Source organism: Bufo gargarizans, chromosome 2, assembly GCF_014858855.1.
Source record: "Bufo gargarizans isolate SCDJY-AF-19 chromosome 2, ASM1485885v1, whole genome shotgun sequence".
Classification (NCBI taxonomy): Eukaryota; Metazoa; Chordata; class Amphibia; order Anura; family Bufonidae; genus Bufo; species Bufo gargarizans.
The window spans coordinates 25091607-25102956 of record NC_058081.1 but is presented as its reverse complement, the minus strand read 5'-3'; positions in this window follow the sequence as shown (position 1 = coordinate 25102956).

Below are 11350 nucleotides of genomic sequence, written 5' to 3'. Positions count from 1 at the left end.
TGTTCTGGGGTGAAGTACAATTCCCAATTTAGCAATTTCATAATTTAGTGGTTTCTGCTATATCAGAGCTATTTGAAATCTATCCCTAAAAGGGTATATAATATTCAAGGTGCACATTGGGTCATTCAGAATAACTTCACACACACCCGCTACTGTGTATTTTCAAGTCTAATTCTGTCACTAAACCCATACCTGTCACCAGCGCCTAAATACTAGGCCTCAAATTTATATCCTGCTAAATCTCTCGTTACCGCTGTCCTGTTGTAGCTGGGAAAGTTATTTAGTGTCCGTCAAAGCACATTTTTTGTTCTGGGTTGAAGTACAATTCCCAATTTAGCAATTTCATAATTTAGTGGTTTCTGCTATATCAGAGCTATTTGAAATCTATCCCTAAAAGGGTATATAATATTCAAGGTGCACATTGGGTCATTCAGAATAACTTCACACACACCCGCTACTGTGTATTTTCAAGTCTAATTCTGTCACTAAACCCATACCTGTCACCCAGCGCCTAAATACTAGGCCTCAAATTTATATCCTGCTAAATCTCTCGTTACCGCTGTCCTGTTGTAGCTGGGAAAGTTATTTAGTGTCCGTCAAAGCACATTTTTTGTTCTGGGTTGAAATACAATTCCCAATTTAGCAATTTCATAATTTAGTGGTTTCTGCTATATCAGAGCTATTTGAAATCTATCCCTAAAAGGGTATATCATATTGAAGGTGCACATAGGGTCATTCAGAATAACTTCACACACACCCGCTACTGTGTATTTCCAAGTCTAATTCTGTCACTAAACCCATACCTGTCACCCAGCGCCTAAATACTAGGCCTCAAATTTATATCCCTGCTAAATCTCTCGTTACCGCTGTCCTGTTGTAGCTGGGAAAGTTATTTAGTGTCCGTCAAAGCACATTTTTTGTTCTGGGTTGAAGTACAATTCCCAATTTAGCAATTTCATAATTTAGTGGTTTCTGCTATATCAGAGCTATTTGAAATCTATCCCTAAAAGGGTATATAATATTCAAGGTGCACATTGGGTCATTCAGAATAACTTCACACACACCCGCTACTGTGTATTTTCAAGTCTAATTCTGTCACTAAACCCATACCTGTCACCCAGCGCCTAAATACTAGGCCTCAAATTTATATCCTGCTAAATCTCTCGTTACCGCTGTCCTGTTGTAGCTGGGAAAGTTATTTAGTGTCCGTCAAAGCACATTTTTTGTTCTGGGTTGAAAGTACAATTCCCAATTTAGCAATTTCATAATTTAGTGGTTTCTGCTATATCAGAGCTATTTGAAATCTATCCCTAAAAGGGTAGATCATATTGAAGGTGCACATAGGGTCATTCAGAATAACTTCACACACACCCGCTACTGTGTATTTCCAAGTCTAATTCTGTCACTAAACCCATACCTGTCACCCAGCGCCTAAATACTAGGCCTCAAATTTATATCCCGCTAAATCTCTCGTTACCGCTGTCCTGTTGTAGCTGGGAAAGTTATTTAGTGTCCGTCAAAGCACATTTTTTGTTCTGGGTTGAAGTACAATTCCCAATTTAGCAATTTCATAATTTAGTGGTTTCTGCTATATCAGAGCTATTTGAAATCTATCCCTAAAAGGGTATATAATATTCAAGGTGCACATTGGGTCATTCAGAATAACTTCACACACACCCGCTACTGTGTATTTCCAAGTCTAATTCTGTCACTAAACCCATACCTGTCACCCAGCGCCTAAATACTAGGCCTCAAATTTATATCCTGCTAAATCTCTCGTTACCGCTGTCCTGTTGTAGCTGGGAAAGATATTTAGTGTCCGTCAAAGCACATTTTTTGTTCTGGGTTGAAGTACAATTCCCAATTTAGCAATTTCATAATTTAGTGGTTTCTGCTATATCAGAGCTATTTGAAATCTATCCCTAAAAGGGTATATAATATTCAAGGTGCACATTGGGTCATTCAGAATAACTTCACACACACCCGCTACTGTGTATTTTCAAGTCTAATTCTGTCACTAAACCCATACCTGTCACCCAGCGCCTAAATACTAGGCCTCAAATTTATATCCTGCTAAATCTCTCGTTACCGCTGTACTGTTGTTGCTGGGCAAGATATTTAGTGTCCGTCAAAGCACATTTTTTGTTCTGGGTTGAAATACAATTCCCAATTTAGCAATTTCATAATTTAGTGGTTTCTGCTATATCAGAGCTATTTGAAATCTATCCCTAAAAGGGTATATAATATTCAAGGTGCACATTGGGTCATTCAGAATAACTTCACACACACCCGCTACTGTGTATTTCCAAGTCTAATTCTGTCACTAAACCCATACCTGTCACCCAGCGCCTAAATACTAGGCCTCAAATTTATATCCTGCTAAATCTCTCGTTACCGCTGTACTGTTGTTGCTGGGCAAGATATTTAGTGTCCGTCAAAGCACATTTTTTGTTCTGGGTTGAAATACAATTCCCAATTTAGCAATTTCATAATTTAGTGGTTCCTGCTATATCAGAGCTATTTGAAATCTATCCCAAAAAGGGTATATAATATTCAAGGTGCACATAGGGTCATTCAGAATAACTTCACACACACGCTTCTGTGCATTTCCAAGTCTAATTCTGTCACTAAATCCATACCGGTCACCCAGCGCCTAAATACTAGGCCTCAAATTTATATCCCGCTGAATTTGAATACAATACATTGGGCCAAATAATATATTTGTTGTTGTGGTGAACCATAACAATGAGAAAAACATCTAGTAAGGGACGCGGACGTGGACATGGTCGTGGTGGTGTTAGTGGACCCTCTGGTGCTGGGAGAGGACGTGGCCGTTCTGCCACATCCACACGTCCTAGTGTACCAACTACCTCAGGTCCCAGTAGCCGCCAGAATTTACAGCGATATATGGTGGGGCCCAATGCCGTTCTAAGGATGGTAAGGCCTGAGCAGGTACAGGCATTAGTCAATTGGGTGGCCGACAGTGGATCCAGCACGTTCACATTATCTCCCACCCAGTCTTCTGCAGAAAGCGCACAGATGGCGCCTGAAAACCAACCCCATCAGTCTGTCACATCACCCCCATGCATACCAGGGAAACTGTCTCAGCCTCAAGTTATGCAGCAGTCTCTTATGCTGTTTGAAGACTCCGCTGGCAGGGTTTCCCAAGGGCATCCACCTAGCCCTTCCCCAGCGGTGAAAGACATAGAATGCACTGACGCACAACCACTTATGTTTCCTGATGATGAGGACATGGGAATACCACCTCAGCATGTCTCTGATGATGACGAAACACAGGTGCCAACTGCTGCGTCTTTCTGCAGTGTGCAGACTGAACAGGAGGTCAGGGATCAAGACTGGGTGGAAGACGATGCAGGGGACGATGAGGTCCTAGACCCCACATGGAATGAAGGTCGTGCCACTGACTTTCACAGTTCGGAGGAAGAGGCAGTGGTGAGACCGAGCCAACAGCGTAGCAAAAGAGGGAGCAGTGGGCAAAAGCAGAACACCCGCCGCCAAGAGACTCCGCCTGCTACTGACCGCCGCCATCTGGGACCGAGCACCCCAAAGGCAGCTTCAAGGAGTTCCCTGGCATGGCACTTCTTCAAACAATGTGCTGACGACAAGACCCGAGTGGTTTGCACGCTGTGCCATCAGAGCCTGAAGCGAGGCATTAACGTTCTGAACCTGAGCACAACCTGCATGACCAGGCACCTGCATGCAAAGCATGAACTGCAGTGGAGTAAACACCTTAAAACCAAGGAAGTCACTCAGGCTCCCCCTGCTACCTCTTCTGCTGCTGCCGCCTCGGCCTATTCTGCTGCTGCCGCCTCGGCCTCTTCCTCCGCCTCTGGAGGAACGTTGGCACCTGCCGCCCAGCAAACAGGGGATGTACCACCAACACCACCACCACCACCTCCGTCACCAAGCGTCTCAACCATGTCACACGCCAGCGTTCAGCTCTCCATCTCACAAACATTTGATAGAAAGCGTAAATTCCCACCTAGCCACCCTCGATCCCTGGCCCTGAATGCCAGCATTTCTAAACTACTGGCCTATGAAATGCTGTCATTTAGGCTGGTGGACACAGACAGCTTCAAACAGCTCATGTCGCTTGCTGTCCCACAGTATGTTGTTCCCAGCCGGCACTACTTCTCCAAGAGAGCCGTGCCTTCCCTGCACAACCAAGTATCCGATAAAATCAAGTGTGCACTGCGCAACGCCATCTGTAGCAAGGTCCACCTAACCACAGATACGTGGACCAGTAAGCACGGCCAGGGACGCTATATCTCCCTAACTGCACACTGGGTAAATGTAGTGGCAGCTGGGCCCCAGGCGGAGAGCTGTTTGGCGCACGTCCTTCCGCCGCCAAGGATCGCAGGGCAACATTCTTTGCCTCCTGTTGCCACCTCCTCCTTCTCGGCTTCCTCCTCCTCTTCTTCCACCTGCTCATCCAGTCAGCCACACACCTTCACCACCAACTTCAGCACAGCCCGGGGTAAACGTCAGCAGGCCATTCTGAAACTCATATGTTTGGGGGACAGGCCCCACACTGCACAGGAGTTGTGGCGGGGTATTGAACAACAGACCGACGAGTGGTTGCTGCCGGTGAGCCTCAAGCCCGGCCTGGTGGTGTGTGATAATGGGCGAAATCTCGTTGCAGCTCTGGGACTAGCCAATTTGACGCACATCCCTTGCTTGGCGCATGTGCTGAATTTGGTGGTGCAGAAGTTCATTCACAACTACCCCGACATGTCAGAGCTGCTGCATAAAGTGCGGGCCGTCTGTTCGCGCTTCCGGCGTTCACATCCTGCCGCTGCTCGCCTGTCTGCGCTACAGCGTAACTTCGGCCTTCCCGCTCACCGCCTCATATGCGACGTGCCCACCAGGTGGAACTCCACCTTGCACATGCTGGACAGACTGTGCGAGCAGCAGCAGGCCATAGTGGAGTTTCAGCTGCAGCACGCACGGGTCAGTCGCACTACAGAACAGCACCACTTCACCACCAATGACTGGGCCTCCATGCGAGACCTGTGTGCCCTGTTGCGCTGTTTCGAGTACTCCACCAACATGGCCAGTGGCGATGACACCGTTATCAGCGTTACAATACCACTTCTATGTCTCCTTGAGAAAACACTTAGGGCGATGATGGAAGAGGAGGTGGCCCAGGAGGAGGAGGAGGAGGAGGAGGAAGAGGGGTCATTTTTAGCACTTTCAGGCCAGTCTCTTCGAAGTGACTCAGAGGGAGGTTTTTGGCAACAGCAGAGGCCAGGTACAAATGTGGCCAGCCAGGGCCCACTACTGGAGGACGAGGAGGACGAGGATGAGGAGGAGGTGGAGGAGGATGAGGATGAAGCATGGTCACAGCGGGGTGGCACCCAACGCAGCTCGGGTCCATCACTGGTGCGTGGCTGGGGGGAAAGGCAGGACGATGACGATACGCCTCCCACAGAGGACAGCTTGTCCTTACCCCTGGGCAGCCTGGCACACATGAGCGACTACATGCTGCAGTGCCTGCGCAACGACAGCAGAGTTGCCCACATTTTAACCTGTGCGGACTACTGGGTTGCCACCCTGCTGGATCCACGCTACAAAGACAATGTGCCCACCTTACTTCCTGCACTGGAGCGTGATAGGAAGATGCGCGAGTACAAGCGCACGTTGGTAGACGCGCTACTGAGAGCATTCCCAAATGTCACAGGGGAACAAGTGGAAGCCCAAGGCCAAGGCAGAGGAGGAGCAAGAGGTCGCCAAGGCAGCTGTGTCACGGCCAGCTCCTCTGAGGGCAGGGTTAGCATGGCAGAGATGTGGAAAACTTTTGTCAACACGCCACAGCTAACTGCACCACCACCTGATACGCAACGTGTTAGCAGGAGGCAACATTTCACTAACATGGTGGAACAGTACGTGTGCACACCCCTCCACGTACTGACTGATGGTTCGGCCCCATTCAACTTCTGGGTCTCTAAATTGTCCACGTGGCCAGAGCTAGCCTTTTATGCCTTGGAGGTGCTGGCCTGCCCGGCAGCCAGCGTTTTGTCTGAACGTGTATTCAGCACGGCAGGGGGCGTCATTACAGACAAACGCAGCCGCCTGTCTACAGCCAATGTGGACAAGCTGACGTTCATAAAAATGAACCAGGCATGGATCCCACAGGACCTGTCCGTCCCTTGTCCAGATTAGACATTAACTACCTCCCCATAACCATATATTATTGGACTCCAGGGCACTTCCTCATTCAATCCTATTTTTATTTTCATTTTACCATTATATTGCAAGGCTACCCAAAGTTGAATGAACCTCTCCTCTGCCTGTGTGCTAGGCCTAAATATATGCCAATGGATTGTTGCAGTGGTGGCTGACGTGAAGCCTCATTCTCTGCTATGACATGCAGACTGATTCTCTGGTGACATGAAGCCAGATTGTCTGTTACGGGACCTCTCTCCTCTGCCTGGGTGCTGGGCCTGAATTTATGACAATGGACTGTTGCAGTGGTGGCTGACGTGAAGCCTGATTCTCTGCTATGACATGCAGACTGATTCTCTGCTGACATGAAGCCAGATCCTCTGTTGCGGGACCTCTCTCCTCTGCCTGGGTGCTGGGCCTAAATTTATGAAAATGGACTGTTGCAGTGGTGGGTGACGTGAAGCCTCATTCTCTGCTATGACATGCAGACTGATTCTCTGCTGACATGAAGCCAGATTGTCTGTTACGGGACCTCTCTCCTCTGCCTGGGTGCTGGGCCTAAATATCTGACAATGGACTGTTGCATTGGTGGCTGACGTGAAGCCTGATTCTCTGCTATGATATGAAGACTGATTCTCTGCTGACATGAAGCCAGATTGTCTGTTACGGGACCTCTCTCCTCTGCCTGTGTGCTAGGCCTAAATATATGCCAATGGATTGTTGCAGTGGTGGCTGACGTGAAGCCTGATTCTCTGCTATGACATGCAGACTAATTCTCTGCTGACATGAAGCCAAATTGTCTGTTACGGGACCTCTCTCCTCTGCCTGGGTGCTGGGCCTAAATTTATGACAATGGACTGTTGCAGTGGTGGCTGACGTGAAGCCTGATTCTCTGCTATGACATGCAGACTGATTCTCTGCTGACATGAAGCCAGATCCTCTGTTACGGGACCTCTCTCCTCTGCCTGGGTGCTGGGCCTAAATTTATGAAAATGGACTGTTGCAGTGGTGGGTGACGTGAAGCCTCATTCTCTGCTATGACATGCAGACTGATTCTCTGCTGACATGAAGCCAGATTGTCTGTTACGGGACCTCTCTCCTCTGCCTGGGTGCTGGGCCTGAATTTATGACAATGGACTGTTGCAGTGGTGGCTGACGTGAAGCCTGATTCTCTGCTATGACATGCAGACTAATTCTCTGCTGACATGAAGCCAGATTGTCTGTTACGGGACCTCTCTCCTCTGCCTGGGTGCTGGGCCTAAATTTATGAAAATGGACTCTTACAGTGGTGGGTGACGTGAAGCCTGATTCTCTGCTATGACATGAAGACTGATTCTCTGCTGACATGAAGCCAGATCCTCTGTTACGGGACCTCTCTCCTCTGCCTGGGTGCTGGGCCTAAATATCTGACAATGGACTGTTGCATTGGTGGCTGACGTGAAGCCTGATTCTCTGCTATGATATGAAGACTGATTCTCTGCTGACATGAAGCCAGATTGTCTGTTACGGGACCTCTCTCCTCTGCCTGTGTGCTAGGCCTAAATATATGCCAATGGATTGTTGCAGTGGTGGCTGACGTGAAGCCTGATTCTCTGCTATGACATGCAGACTGATTCTCTGGTGACATGAAGCCAGATCCTCTGTTACGGGACCTCTCTCCTCTGCCTGGGTGCTGGGCCTAAATTTATGAAAATGGACTGTTGCAGTGGTGGGTGACGTGAAGCCTGATTCTCTGCTATGACATGCAGACTGATTCTCTGGTGACATGAAGCCAGATCCTCTGTTACGGGACCTCTCTCCTCTGCCTGGGTGCTGGGCCTAAATTTATGAAAATGGACTGTTGCAGTGGTGGGTGACGTGAAGCCTCATTCTCTGCTATGACATGCAGACTGATTCTCTGCTGACATGAAGCCAGATCGTCTGTTACGGGACCTCTCTCCTCTGCCTGGGTGCTGGGCCTAAATTTATGAAAATGGACTCTTACAGTGGTGGGTGACGTGAAGCCTGATTCTCTGCTATGACATGAAGACTGATTCTCTGCTGACATGAAGCCAGATCCTCTGTTACGGGACCTCTCTCCTCTGCCTGGGTGCTGGGCCTAAATATCTGACAATGGACTGTTGCATTGGTGGCTGACGTGAAGCCTGATTCTCTGCTATGATATGAAGACTGATTCTCTGCTGACATGAAGCCAGATTGTCTGTTACGGGACCTCTCTCCTCTGCCTGTGTGCTAGGCCTAAATATATGCCAATGGATTGTTGCAGTGGTGGCTGACGTGAAGCCTGATTCTCTGCTATGACATGCAGACTGATTCTCTGGTGACATGAAGCCAGATCCTCTGTTACGGGACCTCTCTCCTCTGCCTGGGTGCTGGGCCTAAATTTATGAAAATGGACTGTTGCAGTGGTGGGTGACGTGAAGCCTGATTCTCTGCTATGACATGCAGACTGATTCTCTGGTGACATGAAGCCAGATCCTCTGTTACGGGACCTCTCTCCTCTGCCTGGGTGCTGGGCCTAAATATCTGACAATGGACTGTTGCATTGGTGGCTGACGTGAAGCCTGATTCTCTGCTATGACATGCAGACTAATTCTCTGCTGACATGAAGCCAGATTGTCTGTTACGGGACCTCTCTCCTCTGCCTGGGTGCTGGGCCTAAATTTATGAAAATGGACTGTTGCAGTGGTGGGTGACGTGAAGCCTGATTCTCTGCTATGACATGAAGACTGATTCTCTGCCTGACATGAAGCCAGATTGTCTGTTACGGGACCTCTCTCCTCTGCCTGGGTGCTGGGCCTAAATTTATGAAAATGGACTGTTACAGTGGTGGGTGACGTGAAGCCTGATTCTCTGCTATGATATGAAGACTGATTCTCTGCTGACATGAAGCCAGATTGTCTGTTACGGGACCTCTCTCCTCTGCCTGTGTGCTAGGCCTAAATATATGCCAATGGATTGTTGCAGTGGTGGCTGACGTGAAGCCTGATTCTCTGCTATGACATGCAGACTGAATTCTCTGCTGACATGAAGCCAGATTGTCTGTTACGGGACCTCTCTCCTCTGCCTGGGTGCTGGGCCTAAATTTATGACAATGGACTGTTGCAGTGGTGGCTGACGTGAAGCCTGATTCTCTGCTATGACATGCAGACTGATTCTCTGCTGACATGAAGCCAGATCCTCTGTTACGGGACCTCTCTCCTCTGCCTGGGTGCTGGGCCTAAACAGACTGATTCTCTGCTGACATGAAGCCAGATCCTCTGTTACGGGACCTCTCTCCTCTGCCTGGGTGCTGGGCCTAAATTTATGAAAATGGACTGTTGCAGTGGTGGGTGACGTGAAGCCTCATCTCTGCTATGACATGCAGACTGATTCTCTGCTGACATGAAGCCAGATTGTCTGTTACGGGACCTCTCTCCTCTGCCTGGGTGCTGGGCCTGAATTTATGACAATGGACTGTTGCAGTGGTGGCTGACGTGAAGCCTGATTCTCTGCTATGACATGCAGACTAATTCTCTGCTGACATGAAGCCAGATTGTCTGTTACGGGACCTCTCTCCTCTGCCTGGGTGCTGGGCCTAAATTTATGAAAATGGACTCTTACAGTGGTGGGTGACGTGAAGCCTGATTCTCTGCTATGACATGAAGACTGATTCTCTGCTGACATGAAGCCAGATCCTCTGTTACGGGACCTCTCTCCTCTGCCTGGGTGCTGGGCCTAAATATCTGACAATGGACTGTTGCATTGGTGGCTGACGTGAAGCCTGATTCTCTGCTATGATATGAAGACTGATTCTCTGCTGACATGAAGCCAGATTGTCTGTTACGGGACCTCTCTCCTCTGCCTGTGTGCTAGGCCTAAATATATGCCAATGGATTGTTGCAGTGGTGGCTGACGTGAAGCCTGATTCTCTGCTATGACATGCAGACTGATTCTCTGGTGACATGAAGCCAGATCCTCTGTTACGGGACCTCTCTCCTCTGCCTGGGTGCTGGGCCTAAATTTATGAAAATGGACTGTTGCAGTGGTGGGTGACGTGAAGCCTGATTCTCTGCTATGACATGCAGACTGATTCTCTGGTGACATGAAGCCAGATCCTCTGTTACGGGACCTCTCTCCTCTGCCTGGGTGCTGGGCCTAAATTTATGAAAATGGACTGTTGCAGTGGTGGGTGACGTGAAGCCTCATTCTCTGCTATGACATGCAGACTGATTCTCTGCTGACATGAAGCCAGATCGTCTGTTACGGGACCTCTCTCCTCTGCCTGGGTGCTGGGCCTAAATTTATGAAAATGGACTCTTACAGTGGTGGGTGACGTGAAGCCTGATTCTCTGCTATGACATGAAGACTGATTCTCTGCTGACATGAAGCCAGATCCTCTGTTACGGGACCTCTCTCCTCTGCCTGGGTGCTGGGCCTAAATATCTGACAATGGACTGTTGCATTGGTGGCTGACGTGAAGCCTGATTCTCTGCTATGATATGAAGACTGATTCTCTGCTGACATGAAGCCAGATTGTCTGTTACGGGACCTCTCTCCTCTGCCTGTGTGCTAGGCCTAAATATATGCCAATGGATTGTTGCAGTGGTGGCTGACGTGAAGCCTGATTCTCTGCTATGACATGCAGACTGATTCTCTGGTGACATGAAGCCAGATCCTCTGTTACGGGACCTCTCTCCTCTGCCTGGGTGCTGGGCCTAAATTTATGAAAATGGACTGTTGCAGTGGTGGGTGACGTGAAGCCTGATTCTCTGCTATGACATGCAGACTGATTCTCTGGTGACATGAAGCCAGATCCTCTGTTACGGGACCTCTCTCCTCTGCCTGGGTGCTGGGCCTAAATATCTGACAATGGACTGTTGCATTGGTGGCTGACGTGAAGCCTGATTCTCTGCTATGACATGCAGACTAATTCTCTGCTGACATGAAGCCAGATTGTCTGTTACGGGACCTCTCTCCTCTGCCTGGGTGCTGGGCCTAAATTTATGAAAATGGACTGTTGCAGTGGTGGGTGACGTGAAGCCTGATTCTCTGCTATGACATGAAGACTGATTCTCTCCTGACATGAAGCCAGATTGTCTGTTACGGGACCTCTCTCCTCTGCCTGGGTGCTGGGCCTAAATTTATGAAAATGGACTGTTACAGTGGTGGGTGACGTGAAGCC